The sequence below is a fragment of the Entelurus aequoreus genome, linkage group LG28 (genome assembly GCF_033978785.1).
Source record: "Entelurus aequoreus isolate RoL-2023_Sb linkage group LG28, RoL_Eaeq_v1.1, whole genome shotgun sequence".
Lineage (NCBI taxonomy): Eukaryota > Metazoa > Chordata > Actinopteri > Syngnathiformes > Syngnathidae > Entelurus > Entelurus aequoreus.
In genome coordinates this window covers 27884003-27898818 of record NC_084758.1, presented here as the reverse complement: position 1 = coordinate 27898818, position 14816 = coordinate 27884003, and the positions used below count along the sequence as shown (strand labels likewise).

The window sequence follows — 14816 nt, the reverse complement described above, 5'->3', positions numbered from 1 at the left end:
TTTGTATTTTGCAGAATTTTGGTTGGGAAATGACCAAAATTCAATGGTCAAATCAACGTCAGAACCCAACATTGTTTAAACGTCGTCAAAGCATGTTGTTTCAACGTTGTATTTGTGTTGTAGAATTTTGGTTGTGAATTTGCCAAATTTCAATGGTCAAATAAACATCAGAACCTGACATTGAATAAACGTCGTCAAAAAGCATGTTGTTTCAACGTTGTATTTGTGTTTTAGAATTTTGGTTGAGAAATGACCAAATTTCAACGGTCAAATCCACGTTAGAACCCAACATTGATTAAATGTCGTCAAAGCATGTTGTTTCAATGTTGTATTTGTGTTGTACAATATTGGTTGGGAAATTACCAAAATTCAATGGTCAAATCAACGTCAGAACCCAACATTGAATAAACATCGTCAAAAAATATGTTTTTTCAACGTTGTGTTTTGTAGCATTTTGGTTTGGAAATGACCAAAATTCAAATGGTCAAATCAACGTTAGAACCCAACATTGATTAAACGTCGTCAAAAGTATGTTTTTTCAACGTTGTGTTTTGTAGAGTTTTGGTTGGGAATTTACCAACATTTCAATGGTCAAATCAACGTCAGAACCCAACATTGAATAAACATCGTCAAAAAGTATGTTGTTTCAACGTTGTATTTGTGTTGTAGAATTTTGTTTGGGAAATGATGAAATTTCAATGGTCAAATCAGCATCACAACCTGACATTGATTAAAAGTCGTCAAAATGTATGTTTTTTCAACATTGTGTTTTGTAGAATTTTGGTTGGGAAATGACCAAAATTCAATGGTCGAATCAACGTTAGAACCCAACATTGATTAAACGTCTTCAGAGCATGTTGTTTCAACGTTGTATTTGTGTTGTAGCATTTTGGTTGGTAAATGACCAAAATTCAATGGTAAAAACATGTCACAATCTGACATTGAATAAACGTCATTAACAAGTATGTTGTTTCAACGTTGTATTTGTGATGTAGAATATTGGTTGGGAAATGACCAAAATTCAATGGTCAAATCCACGTCAGAACCCAACATTGAATAAACATCGTCAAAAAGCATGTTGTTTCAATGTTGTATTTGTGTTGTAGCATTTTGGTTGGGAAATGACCAAATTTCAAAGGTCAAATCAACGTTAGAACCCAACATTGATTAAACGTTGTCAAAAAATATGTTTTTTAACGTTGGGTTTTGTAGAATATTGGTTGGGAAATGACCAAAATTCAATGGTAAAATCAACGCTAGAACCCAACATTGATTAAACGTTGTCAAAAAATATGTTTTTTTTCAACGTTGTATTTTGTAGAATTTTGGTTGGGAAATGACCAAAATTCAATGGTCAAATCAACGTTAGAACCCAACATTGTTTAAACGTCGTCAAAGCATGTTTCAACGTTGTATTTGTGTTGTAGAATTTTGGTTGGGAATTTGCCAAATTTCAATGGTCAAATCAACATCACAACCTGACATTGAATAAACGTCGTCAAAATATATGTTTTTTCAACATTGTGTTTTGTAGAATTTTGGTTGGGAAATGACCAAAATTCAATGGTAAAATCAACGTTAGAACCCAACATTGAATAAACATTGTCAAAAAGCATGTTGTTTCAACGTTGTATTTGTGTTGTAGCATTTTGGTTGGGAAATTACCAAAATTCAATGGTCAAATCAACGTTAGAACCCAACATTGATCAAACGTTGTCAAAAAATATGTTTTTTCAACGTTGTGTTTTGTGGAATTTTGGTTGGGAAATGACCAAAATTCAAATGGTCAAATCAACGTTAGAACCCAACATTGATTAAATGTCGTCAAAAAGCTTGTTGATCCAACGTTAGGTTTGAGTTGCTCAGCGTCAGGACTTAATTCAACAAGTTCCCAACGTTGTTTCAATGTCTTGTGCCTGCTGGGGTGTGATGCATGAAAATGGATGTTTGTCTCCTCAACACTAAAGTCCTTCATAAGGTAAACATGGCACATGTTCAACTCTCCTATAAACGAGACAAGAAATTGCCCGTGGGGCCACAAAAACCAGATGAGGGTAAACTGATGCGACTCAATCATGACCTGGCGACGTGCTTTAGGGGTGAAAGGTTAGCAAGAGACTAAATGTTTTCCGCTTAAAGCCAAGAAAAAGAAAAACTAGTAAAAAAAAAAAAGGTCCTCGCCTACAGTCATGGTTTTGCAGCAGTGAGTTCTCTGCTGCCACCTGTGGTCACAACGTGCAACTGCGAATGTTTGCTGCAGTATGGCTTCAGTCGTGATCTCCCTCTGGTGACTCAATACTTTCCATTTGTAACGCACACATGCGCACACACACACGCACACACACACGCACACACACACACACACACACACACACACGCACACACACACACACACAATGGCAGAGTGGGATTAAAGGATGAATATTCTTCCCCTAACAAATCTTGTGCAGTGCTTTATGATACACTCGTATTATGAGACCAGCTTCTGGGTGACGCATCTTTGCATAACATGAAAAATGCTTTATTTTATTCATATTTATTTATGCATGTCATTTCACGGGCATGTGTTGGCTCTCTGCGTTCCCAAGCAGGAAAAAGTCATGCTGAAGTCACTCGTGCAATAACACACAGGACGTTTATTAGTATTTATGCATGAGAAAAAGCATACCTACTTCATCTTGACTTTGTGTGACATTTAATGTTTAAGCGGCGCCAAATGAGAGAAGTGGCGTGTGGAATATTTATGCACCTTCTCTCGATGCCATGTCACGTTCTTGTACCACTTTATAGTCTGTGCCTTAATAGATGATAAAATGTCCGTATTGACACTTACAGTAGGCTTTTTTTCTTTAATGTTTGCTTTTTTAGAGGACTATTTAAGGATATGTGTTGAAACTGTTGGATGTACTCCTATTTCTCCAATAGAACACAATGCATTGTGGTCAATGGTGTAAAATCTTCATTTCAAGATTGTGGACTAGGTGCACCTCAAAGATCCATGCAGTCTATTTGCCCTGCATATTAATGATCTTCCTAATATTTGTAAAGGTGTAGACAATACGCAAATGACGCAGCGATTTTTTTCAAAAGGTCTAAAACTACTGAAGAAGTATCGAGATAAAATGTCTATTTTTATGCAACCACGCACAAAAATGATTTGCAAACAAAAAAAGGACTTGCAATTAATTAAAAAAAAAAAAAAAAAAGATTTGCAAACAAAAAAATGGATTTGAAATAAAAATAAAAAAAGGCAAACAAAAAAAGATTTGGAAACAAAAACAAGTTTTAGTTGCAAATCTTTATTTTTTTGGGTTGCTAATTTTTTTGGGATGCAAATCCAATATTTTTGGTTGCTATTTTTTTTGGATGCACATCCAATAATTTTTTAGCAAATGTTTTTTTTTATTACAATTTTTTTCGGGGGGTTGCAAATCTTATATTTTTGGTGGAATTGTTTGGGGGGTTACACTTTTTTTCTTGGTTGTAAATTCAATATTTTTGGTTTATATTTTTGGGGGAGTCCATCCAATAATTATTTTGCAAACTTTTTGTTTGGTTGCAAATCTTTTTTGGGGTTACAAATCTTATATTTTTGGTGGAATCTTTAGGGGTTTTGCAAAGTTTTTCTTGGTTGCAAATCCAATATTTTTGGTTGCTATTCTTTTTTTGGTTGCACATCCAATTATTTTTTTGTGAACATTTTTTGGTCGCAAACCTTTTCTTGGGTTGCAAATCTTATATTTTTGGTGGAATTTTTTGGGGGGGGTTACACATTTTTTCTTGGTTGCAAATTCAATATTTTTGGTTTATATTTTTTGGGGAGTTGTACATCCAATAATTATTTTGCTAACTTTTTTTTGGTTGTAAATCTTTTTTGGGGTTGCAAATCTTATATTTTTGGTGGACTCTTTAGGGGTTTTGCAAAGTTTTTCTTGGTTGCAAATCCAATATTTTGAATTGCTTTTTTTTTTTTTGGTTGTACATCCAATAATTGTTTTGCCAACTTTTTTTGGTTGCAAATCTTTTTTGGGGTTGCAAATCTTATATTTTTGGTGGGATTTGTTGAGGGGGTTGCACATTTTTCTTGGTTGCAAATCCAATATTTTTGGTTGCTATTTTTTTTGGTTGCACATTCAATAATTTATTTGCCAACTTTTTGTTTGGTTGCAAATCTTTTTTTGTGTTGCGAATCTTATATTTTTGGTGGACTCTTCAGGGGTTTTGCAAAATTTTACTTGGTTGCAAATCCAATATTTTTGGTTGCACATCCAATAATTTTTTTGCAAACCTTTTTTGGTTGCAAATCTTATAATTTTTGTGGAATCTTTAGGGGTTTTGCAAAGTTTTTCTTGGTTGCAAATCCAATATTTTTAGTTGCTATATTTTTTTTTGGTTGCACATCCACTAATTGTTTTGCCAACTTTTTTGGGGTGGCAAATCTTATATTTTTGGTGGAATTTGTTGAGGGGGTTGCACATTTTTCTTGGTTGCAAATCCAATATTTTTGGTTGCTATTTTTTTTGGTTGCGCATCCAATAATTTATTTGCCAACTTTTTGTTTGGTTGCAAATCTTTTTTTGTGTTGCGAATCTTATATTTTTGGTGGACTCTTCAGGGGTTTTGCAAAATTTTTCTTGGTTGCAAATCCAATATTTTTGGTTGCACATCCAATAATTTTTTTGCAAACCTTTTTTGGTTGCAAATCTTATAATTTTTGTGGAATCTTTAGGGGTTTTGCAAAGTTTTTCTTGGTTGCAAATCCAATATTTTTAGTTGCTATATTTTTTTTTGGTTGCACATCCAATAATTGATTTGCCAACTTTTTTTGGTTGCAAATCTTTTATTTTTGGTGGGATTTGTTGAGGGGGTTGCACATTTTTCTTGGTTGCAAATCCAATATTTTTGGTTGCTATTTTTTTTGGTTGCACATCCAATAATTTATTTGCCAACTTTTTGTTTGGTTGCAAATCTTTTTTTGTGTTGCGAATCTTATATTTTTGGTGGACTCTTCAGGGGCAAAATTTTCTTGGTTGCAAATCCAATATTTTTTTTCGCTAACTTTTTTTTGGTTGCCAATTTTTTGGGGGTTGCAAATCTTATATTTTTGGTGGAATTTTTTTGGGGGTTGCAAATCTTTTTTTGATTGCATTTTATTTGGGGGCAGGGTGCAAATTAATTATTTTTTTGGTTGCAAATGTTTTTTGTGCTTAGGTGCATAAAAACATACACATGTATCTCCATAAGGAAGCTACTCAGATTCTCTCATCAGCCCTTAGACTTGTTCAAGACTGGCTAACCAGGTCCAGCCTTTTGCCAAACACACAAAACTGTTTGTATATTTTCTAAAAAAAACCTAAAAAAAAACCTCTTAAACACTACTCAGTAGATATTTTGGAGGTCAACAACTAAAAGGGGTGAAGGATAAATACCTACTGTAGGAGTAACATTGGACCCACTCCTTTCTTTTAGAGAACATTTCAAAATAAAATGTAATTATAAATTGAAAACAACATACGTCATTTTAATGAAATAAGAATGTATTTTACCGATGAAGCTGCCATTGCATGATCTTTCCTCACGTAAGGTTATTTTATAACTAGTTGGTCTCTGACAGGTGCAACAAATCTGATATCACTCTACAAAAAAGCTTTGAAGAGTTTAGACAAGAAACATGTTACTTCCATCACTGCAATATTCCCTCCATATCTACACGGATTATCTCCGCCCCCACTAAGTGACTACATTAGAGTGGAACATTTACATCTCGCACCATGAGGACCATAACCAGGGGAGACTGTGAGCCTGCAGGAAAAATCTCTTTATGGGTTTATGTGCTACATACAGTATGTGCAATACATCATGACACTTTGTTCTAGCTATGTGCAATCCAATGTAGTACTTTACAGTAATAGAATATACATTTCTCGTTTTTTTTTATTCTACTTTTATTTTTAAAGCACTGACCTGCCTTTTGAGTTGTCCTTTAAATATCAGAATGAGAATGAGTCTGTAATTGATATTGTTAACATTATTGGATGCACTGTATTAGGGTTGTACGGTATACCGATATTAGTATAGTACCGCGATACCAATTAATCATATTCGGTTCAATACTGCCTCTGAAAAGTACCGGTAATGATACCAAAGTACAGGAGCGTATCTAGTCGATTACGTCAATATTTTTTGACATCACAACAATCTTCTTTTGTTTTTTTAAAATGTATGTTTATAAAGTCAGGAAATATGTCCCTGGACACATGAGGACTTTGAATATGACCAATGTATGATCCTGTAACTACTTAGTATCGCATTGATACCCAAATTTGCGGTATCATCCAAAACTAATGTATAGTATCAAACAACAGAAGAATAAGTGATTATTACATTTTAACAGAAGTGTAGATAGAACATGTTAAAAGAGAAAGTAAGCAGATATTAACAGTAAATGAACAAGTAGATTAATAATTCATTTTCTACCACTTGTCCTTAATAATGTTGACAAAATAATAGGTAGATAAATGACACAATATGTTACTGCATATGTCAGCAGCTAAATTAGGAGCTTTTGTTTGTTTACTTACTACTAAAAGACAAGTTGTCTTGTATGTTCACTATTTTATTTAAGGACAAACTTGCAATAATAAACAGATGTTTAATGTACCTTAAGATTTTTTGTTCAAATAAAGCCAATAATGCCATTTTTTGTGGTCCCCTTGATTTAGAAAAGTATCGAAATAATTTTGGTACCGGCGTAAATGAGCTTTTGGTTAAAACCTGACACACACACGCCCACACAAACAAACGGCTGCAATACCCCCGACAACCAGCACCACCCGATCAAAATCAAAATCGCCACCGCGGAGACCCCCCCTTTTTTTTTTTTTTTTTAAATAAAAAGACTCTGGAACAACTTGCAGCAGTCCCTCCGTGATCTTGACTGTGGTAAAGTTGAAGTTAAAGTACCACTGATAGTCACACACACACACTAGGTGTGGTGAAATTACCCTCTGCATTTGACCCATCCCCTTGTCCCACCCCCTGGGAAGTGAGGGGAGCAGTGAGCAGCAGCGGCGGCCGCGCTCGCGAATCATTTTGGTGATTTAACCCCCAATTCCAACCCTTGATGCCAAGTGCCAAGCAGGGAGGTAATGGCTCCCATTTTTATAGTCTTTGGTATGTTGAAACTTTTAAGGAACATTTAAAAACTTCTCTTTTTAGTAAAGCACCTTTTAACTATCCATTTTAATCCACTTTGTATCCTTTTAATGACGTTGCCCCTGTTTTAATTGAATTGTTTTACTTTACCTATGTTTTGATTTTATCTGTGAAAAGTGCTTTATAAATAAAATGTACTTACTTACTTACTTACCTACTCAGTGGCCTTGTGGTTAGAGTGTCCGCCCTGAGATCGGTAGGTTGCGAGTTCAAACCCCGGCCGAGTCATACCAAAGACTATAAAAATGGGACCCATTACCTCCCTGCTTGGCACTCAGCATCAAGGGTTGGAATTGGGGGTTAAATCACCAGAAATTATTACCGGGCGCGCTCACTGCTCCCCTCACCTCCCAGGGGGTGATCAAGGGGATGGGTCAAATGCAGAGGACACATTTCACCACACCTAGTGTGTGTGTGACTATCATTGGTACTTTAACTTTAACTTTTTACTAATAAATAAACAAGCTGCGCCCCTAAAATGCACTCTGGACAACAAATGTATTGTCGACTCTTCTATCGCCGTCACTTAATAAAATAGAATGCCTTTTATTGTCACTATACACAGGTACAATGATATTAAAAGCAACTCCAGTATCGTATCAGTGCCACAGTCTACAACTATGCAAAACATAGGAAGGAAAGACAAGAAAAATAGTGCAAAAGGAGGTAAGGTGCACAGTCCAGTCCTGTTGTTTAAATATTATACTATATACATATATACACAAGCATTCAAACTGTGGGTGGGAAGTAAAAATTGCACACAGAGAGGTGCTAAACTATAAAATCAGTGCCTGTGAGAGTTCACCGTGGTCAGGGGGCTAGCTTTTAAGGACAGGGGGGGCTTAGACCCCAGGAGATGCACAGGATGGGAGCGAACGTAGCACAAGCACAAAACTTCACAAACGGCTAACAAAGACTTAGAATCTATTTATTGTTATTATTATTATTTTTTAAAAAATGCACGGGACGAAATTAAATGCTCCCCGGGACGATGGCTTTTAACCATTTTTTTTCTTCATTTTACATTTTATATTAAATGTCTTGGTTTTTCCTCCCTCTGAAAATCCTACGAAATGTTTAACAAGCCATCCTATAATAATACAACAGCTATTAATGTAACAATACAATAAAACAAATATATTTAATTATGTTTTTTTCATTATTTTAACATTAGGCTAATGTATATTACTTTATATACATTCTACAAGAGTGCTGTGGGCATTTTCTATATGAACAAGTCCAAGGACCGCAAGCAAGGTCGCTGAGAAAATGCGGACTGGATTTTGAGTGATGTGGGCATTTTCTATATGAACAAGTCCAAGGACCGCAAGCAAGGTCGCAGAGAAAATGCGGACTGGATTTTGAGTGATGTGGGCATTTTCTATATGAACAAGTCCAAGGACCGCAAGCAAGGTCGCTGAGAAAATGCGGACTGGATTTTGAGTGATGTGGGCATTTTCTATATGAACAAGTCCAAGGACCGCAAGCAAGGTCGCTGAGAAAATGCGGACTGGATTTTGAGTGATGTGGGCATTTTCTATATGAACAAGTCCAAGGACCGCAAGCAAGGTCGCTGAGAAAATGCGGACTGGATTTTGAGTGATGTGGGCATTTTCTATATGAACAAGTCCAAGGACCGCAAGCAAAGTCGCTGAGAAAATGCGGACTGGATTTTGAGTGATGTGTGCATTTTCTGAATGAACAAGTGGAATGGATTGGATACTGACGCACTAAAGGGGCTCTCTACCTTAAAGTACCAATGATTGTCACACACACACACTAGGTGTGGTGAAATTTGTCCTCTGCATTTGACCCATCCCCTTGTTCACCCCCTGGGAGGTGAGGGGAGCAGTGGGCATGTATTTGTAAAAAAAATAAAATTAAAAAATATATATATAAATATAACACCAAATTATTTAGGGGGGCTTAAGAATATTTTAGGGGGGCTTGAGCCCGCCTAAAATAGGCCTAACAACGCCAATGACCGTGGTTATGGCTATAAGGGAAAAAGGTGGTAACTCTCATGCAAGTCATCTTCTTCTACCGCATCCAGCCCCTCGACCCTCAGATTTATTTTGGAGGAGGAATATAATCCCCCCGTCACATGGCGAGGGAGCATTTCTGAGATGCACACACACACACACACACACACACACACACACACACACACACACACACACACACACACACACACACACACACACACACACACACACACACACACACACACACACACACACGAGTACTACACGTGTAATACAGTGCAGTCATTACAAAGAAGTAGTCGCACTAAAGCCCAGTGGAGCGAGGTTCGCCATCAACGTGGAAAACGACGACGATGTCTGGCGTCCCAAACAAACAGCTGTCAGCGAAAGCATCATCATCATCATCATTCACCTGATGAGCGGGAGGAAGACGAGGAGATGCAGAGAAGAGAATTGTGAATGAGTCATGTTTGAAGAAGAGGTGGAAAAATATTTTGACCCAACCTGCACCCCCTCGTTAAATATGAGAAATACACTACATTGCCAATTGGTCAGAATCAGGTGTCCTTAATCACTTGGCCGGGCCACATGTGTATGAAATCAAGCACTTAGGCATGGAGACTGTTTCTACAAACATTTGTGAAAGAATGGGCCGCTCTCAGTGATTTCCAGCGTGGAACTGTCACAGGATGCCACCTGTGCAACAAATCCAGTCGTGAAATTTCCTCGCTCCTAAATATTCCAAAATCAACCGTCGGCTTTATTATAAGAACATGGAAGAGTTTGGGAACAACAGCAACTCAGCCACGGTGAAATTTTAAGCCACAGTCTTTCTGGGATTGAACAAAAAACACATGTAAACCAGTGGTCCCCAACCACTGGTCCCGATTGGTACCGGGCCGCACAATTATTTTATTTTTTAAAATTAAATCAACATAAAAAACACAATATATGCATTTTATATCAATATAGATCAATACAGTCTGCAGGGATACAGTCCGTAAGCACACATGATTGTATTTCTTTATGAAAAAAAAAAAAAAAAAAAAAATGGAAAAAAAAAATAAAAATGAAAAAAAATAAAAAATAAAAATAAAAAATCACTTGTTGACTGGTTCGCTGCTACAAAAAGGTTGGGGACCACTGATGTAAACTCTTCTAGGGGTCAAATACCTCCTTTGTCATGTCCACGTATCAATCCAGAGCCAACTCAACAATCCGTAAGAAACGGAGGTAAAAACTATTCAAAAAGGGTAAAGTTCTTGTGTTTTACAGAGACGTTTTGGGGCAACGAGGGTGCCAAATGACCATGTTTTCGAAGCAGAAGACATAAAACGGCAGGTTTTAAGTTTCATGAGGAGCCACAGTCACACTTTACTGCAGGGGTGTCCAAAGTGCGGCCCGGGGGCCATTTGCGGCCCACAGCTAATTGTTTACCGGCCCGCCACACATTCTGGAAATGCTATTGCAAAAATTAAAAAAACATTTAAAAAAGTGGAATGAGGTGAAATCTGACTAGAAAAAGTTGCAATGTTGACACAAAGCTACCATGCAGGCTTTTTTATTTTATTTTGTCTTTCTTTTTTCTTTTTTTGCCATTGCTCCAAAAAAAAAAAAAAAAAAATCAATGTTATAATGAATTATTGACCTATTCAAGGCTCCAATTATTTCAAATATTTCACTTTAAAATGTTTTATGTGGGGAAATATTGCATATATTGTGTGGTTGCCATACAAAAACATCAACATTTTATTTGACAAAAGAGCATAAAACAAACAAAAATAATAGTTCAAACGTAAAATCGACAGATACATCTGAAGTTGAACTCGTAACTTAAGTGTTGAAAGTAAAAAAAATAATAAAAATGTATCACTTTCTGAGTGGGGCACCTTTTGGATCCCAAATATATTTAATGGGATTTTATTTATCTTTTCACTGTGATTACTCAAAAATAATAATGAATTAAAATTAGAGATGTCCGATAATATCGGTCTGCCGATATTATCGGCCGATAAATGCGTTAAAATGTAATATCGGAAATTATCGGTATCGTTTTTTTTATTATCAGTATCGTTTTTTTTTTTGTTTTTTTGTTTTGTTTTTTTTAATTAAATCCACATAAAAAACACAAGATACACTTACAACCGAGCGGTATAGCTCGGTTGGTAGAGCGGCCGTGCCAGCAACTTGAGGGTTGCAGGTTCGATCCCCGCTTCCGCCATCCTAGTCACTGCCGTTGTGTCCTTGGGCAAGACACTTTACCCACCTGCTCCCAGTGCCACCCACACTGGTTTAAATGTAACTTAGATATTGGGTTTCACTATGTAAAGCGCTTTGAGTCACTTGAGAAAAAGCGCTATATAAATGTAATTCACTTCACTTCACTTAGTGCACCAACCCAAAAAACCTCCCTCCCCCATTCACACAAAAGGGTTGTTTCTTTCTGTTATTAATATTCTGGTTCCTACATTATATATCAATATATATCAATACAGTCTGCAAGGGATACAGTCCGTAAGCACACATGATTGTGCGTGCTGCTGGTCCACTAATAGTACTAACCTTTAACAGTTAATTTTACAAATTTTCATTAATTACTAGTTTCTATGTAACTGTTTTTATATTGTTTTACTTTCTTTTTTATTCAAGAAAATGTTTTTAATTTATTTATCTTATTTTATTTGATTATTTTTTTTAAAAAGTACCTTATCTTCACCATACCTGGTTGTCCAAAGTAGGCATAATAATGTGTTAATTCCACGACTGTATATATCGGTTGATATCGGTATCGGTTGATATCGGTATCGGTAATTAAAGAGGTTGGACAATATCGGCATATCGGATATCGGCAAAAAGCCATTATCGGACATCCCTAATTAAAACCAACGGTGTCCTGCATTATTGATATTTTTAAGGCTCTAATTACTTCACATCAAACATTGCTTTCTGAATGTTTTGGGCAGTGGGGGAAATACTGCATATTTCACTTTTATTATAAAAAACTAAGTTGTCTTTGACAGAAAAGGCATAAAACCTTTTTGTTTTTTTAAACTTTATATTAACCTGAAGTTGATATACTGTACAGATTTACTGTAAGCGTTATATAAATAAAAAAATAATAATTTGACTTGTTTTTAACATTTTAATGACTTAGACCAGGGGTGTCCAAACTTTTTCCACTGAGGGCCACACACGGAAAAATTTAAGCCATTTTGATATTTTTCATTTTCAAACCATAACAAAATATATAGATTTTTTTTTTTTTTTAACCTTTAGGGCTCCCGGGGACCAATCAAGGGTCAAGGGTCTCAGTCATTAAAATGTTAAAAATAAGTCAAATTATTATTATTATTTTTTACAGTATATCTCTATATTAACTTCAGGTTGATATCAAGTAAAAAACAAACAAACAGGTTTTATGCCTTTTCTGTCAAAGACAACTTTGTTTTTTATAGTAAAACTGAAATATGCAGTATTTAGTAATTAGAGCCCTAAAAGATCAATAATGCAGGACACCATTGATTTTAATTCTTTAATATTTTTGAGTAATCACAGTGAAAAGTTAAATAAAATCCCACTAAATATATTTGGGATCCAAAAGGTGGGAGCACTCATAAAGACATACATTTTTATTAGTTTTTTACTTTTCACACTTAAATTACGAGATCAACTTCAGATGTATCTGTCGATTTTACGTTTGACCTATTATTTTGTTTGTATTATGCTCTTTTGTCAAATAAAACTTTGATGTTTTTATTTGGCAAACACACAATATATGCAATATTTTTTCCACATAAAACATTTTAAAGTGAAATTTTTTAAGTAATAATTCATTGTAACAGAGAGTTTTTTGTCTTTTTTTTTTTTTTTTCCTCGAGCAATGGCAAAAAAAAGAAAAAGAAACAAAGACAAAAGAAAAAAACAGCCTGCATGGCAGCTTTGTGTCAACATTGCAACTTTTTCTCGTTAGATTTCACCTCATTCCACTGTTTTAAAATGTTTTTTTAAATTTTTACAATACTATCAATTTTGCAATTTTTGCAGAATGTGTGGAGGGGCCGGTAAACCATTAGCTGCGGGCCGCACTTTGGACACCTCTGACTTAGACCCTTTATGGCCCCCGGGAGCCCTAAAGGTAAAAAACAAACGAAATCCATATATTTTGTTATGGTTTGAAAATTAAAAATATCCAAAATGGCCCCCGCATGCTTAAATTTTTCCGTGTGCGGCCCTCAGTGGAAAAAGTTTGGACACTTGATAATCGATTAATCTGTCGATTATAACTTCGATTAATAATCGGATAAAAGGGACAAACTACATTTCTATCCTATCCAGTATTTTATTGAAAAAAACAGCATACTGGCACCATACTTATTTTGATTATTGTTTCTCAGCTGTTTTTAAATGTTGCAGTTTATAAATAAAGGTTTATTTAAAAAAATATATATAAATAAATAAATAAAATAAAATAAAAACTCTGCGTATGCGCATAGCATAGATCCAACGAATCGATGACTAAATTAATCGGCAACTATTTTAATAATCGATTTTAATCTTTTTAATTAGGGATGTCCGATAATGGCTTTTTGCCGGTATCCGATATTGTCCAACTCTTTAATTACCGATACTGATATCAACCGATACCGATATCAACAGATATATGCAGTCGTGGAATTAACACATTATGCCTAATTTGGACAACCATGTATGGTGAAGATAAGGTACTTTAAAAAAAAAATAAAAAAAAAATAAGATAACTAAATTAAAAACATTTTCTTGAATAAAAAAGAAAGTAAAACAATATAAAAACAGTTACATAGAAACTAGTAATGAATGAAAATGAGTAAAATTAACTGTTAAAGGTTAGTACTACTAGTGGAGCAGCAGCACGCACAATCATGTGTGCTTACGGACTGTATCCCTTGCAGACTGCATTGATACATATTGATATATAATGTAGGAACCAGAATATTGATAACAGAAAGAAATGGGGGGAGGGAGGTTTTTTGGGTTGGTGCACTAATTGTAAGTGTATCTTGTGTTTTTTATGTTGATTTAATAAAATCAAAATGAAAAAAAACAAAAAAAACGATACAGATAATAAAAAAAAAACGATACCGATAATTTCCGATATTACATTTTAACGCATTCATCGGACATCCCTATATTTAATCGATTAGTTGTTGCAGCCCTACTTTAAATGTGATTGAGTGACGGCCACCACAAAATAGATAAGCGGAAGCTTGATGCTGCAGCACATCCGAGGTGATCCAAAGCGTTTATTAAATATCATGGAATGGTTGCACTCACCGGGGATGTCTTGTTGGAAGTGGTGCCTCATATGTACTTTAGAAGACATGTGCTGCCATGCAGGTAATCAGCTGCAGGTGTAGCATGCCAACTTTCAACAGGAGTTTCCCAAAAGGTGTCCTAAACGTCCACCAAATGTTTACGTCTGTCCTTTTGCTCAATAAATCCAAGTTATTGTTTCCTTTTTTTTCTTCTTATTTGTCTTTTCCTAGAAGATGGAGGTTTTTACTTGTGTAGCGACTGTCCTCCTGAGGTATCGGGTGTGCTACATCTTACCGATATTGTCCAGAACATGTGAGTTTCCCA

General features: G+C 35.4%; 1 protein-coding gene across 1 annotated transcript in view; it reads right to left on the bottom strand.

The window, feature by feature from the left end:
• The window catches only part of ppargc1b (peroxisome proliferator-activated receptor gamma, coactivator 1 beta), a 259628-nt gene extending 245029 nt beyond the window's left edge, over nucleotides 1-14599 (bottom strand). The window contains exon 1 of the mRNA XM_062039673.1: nucleotides 14511-14599. The gene's annotated coding sequence lies outside the window, so the exon portion shown is untranslated. The remainder of the gene's footprint in view (nucleotides 1-14510) is intronic.
• Nucleotides 14600-14816: the final 217 nt, after the last annotated feature.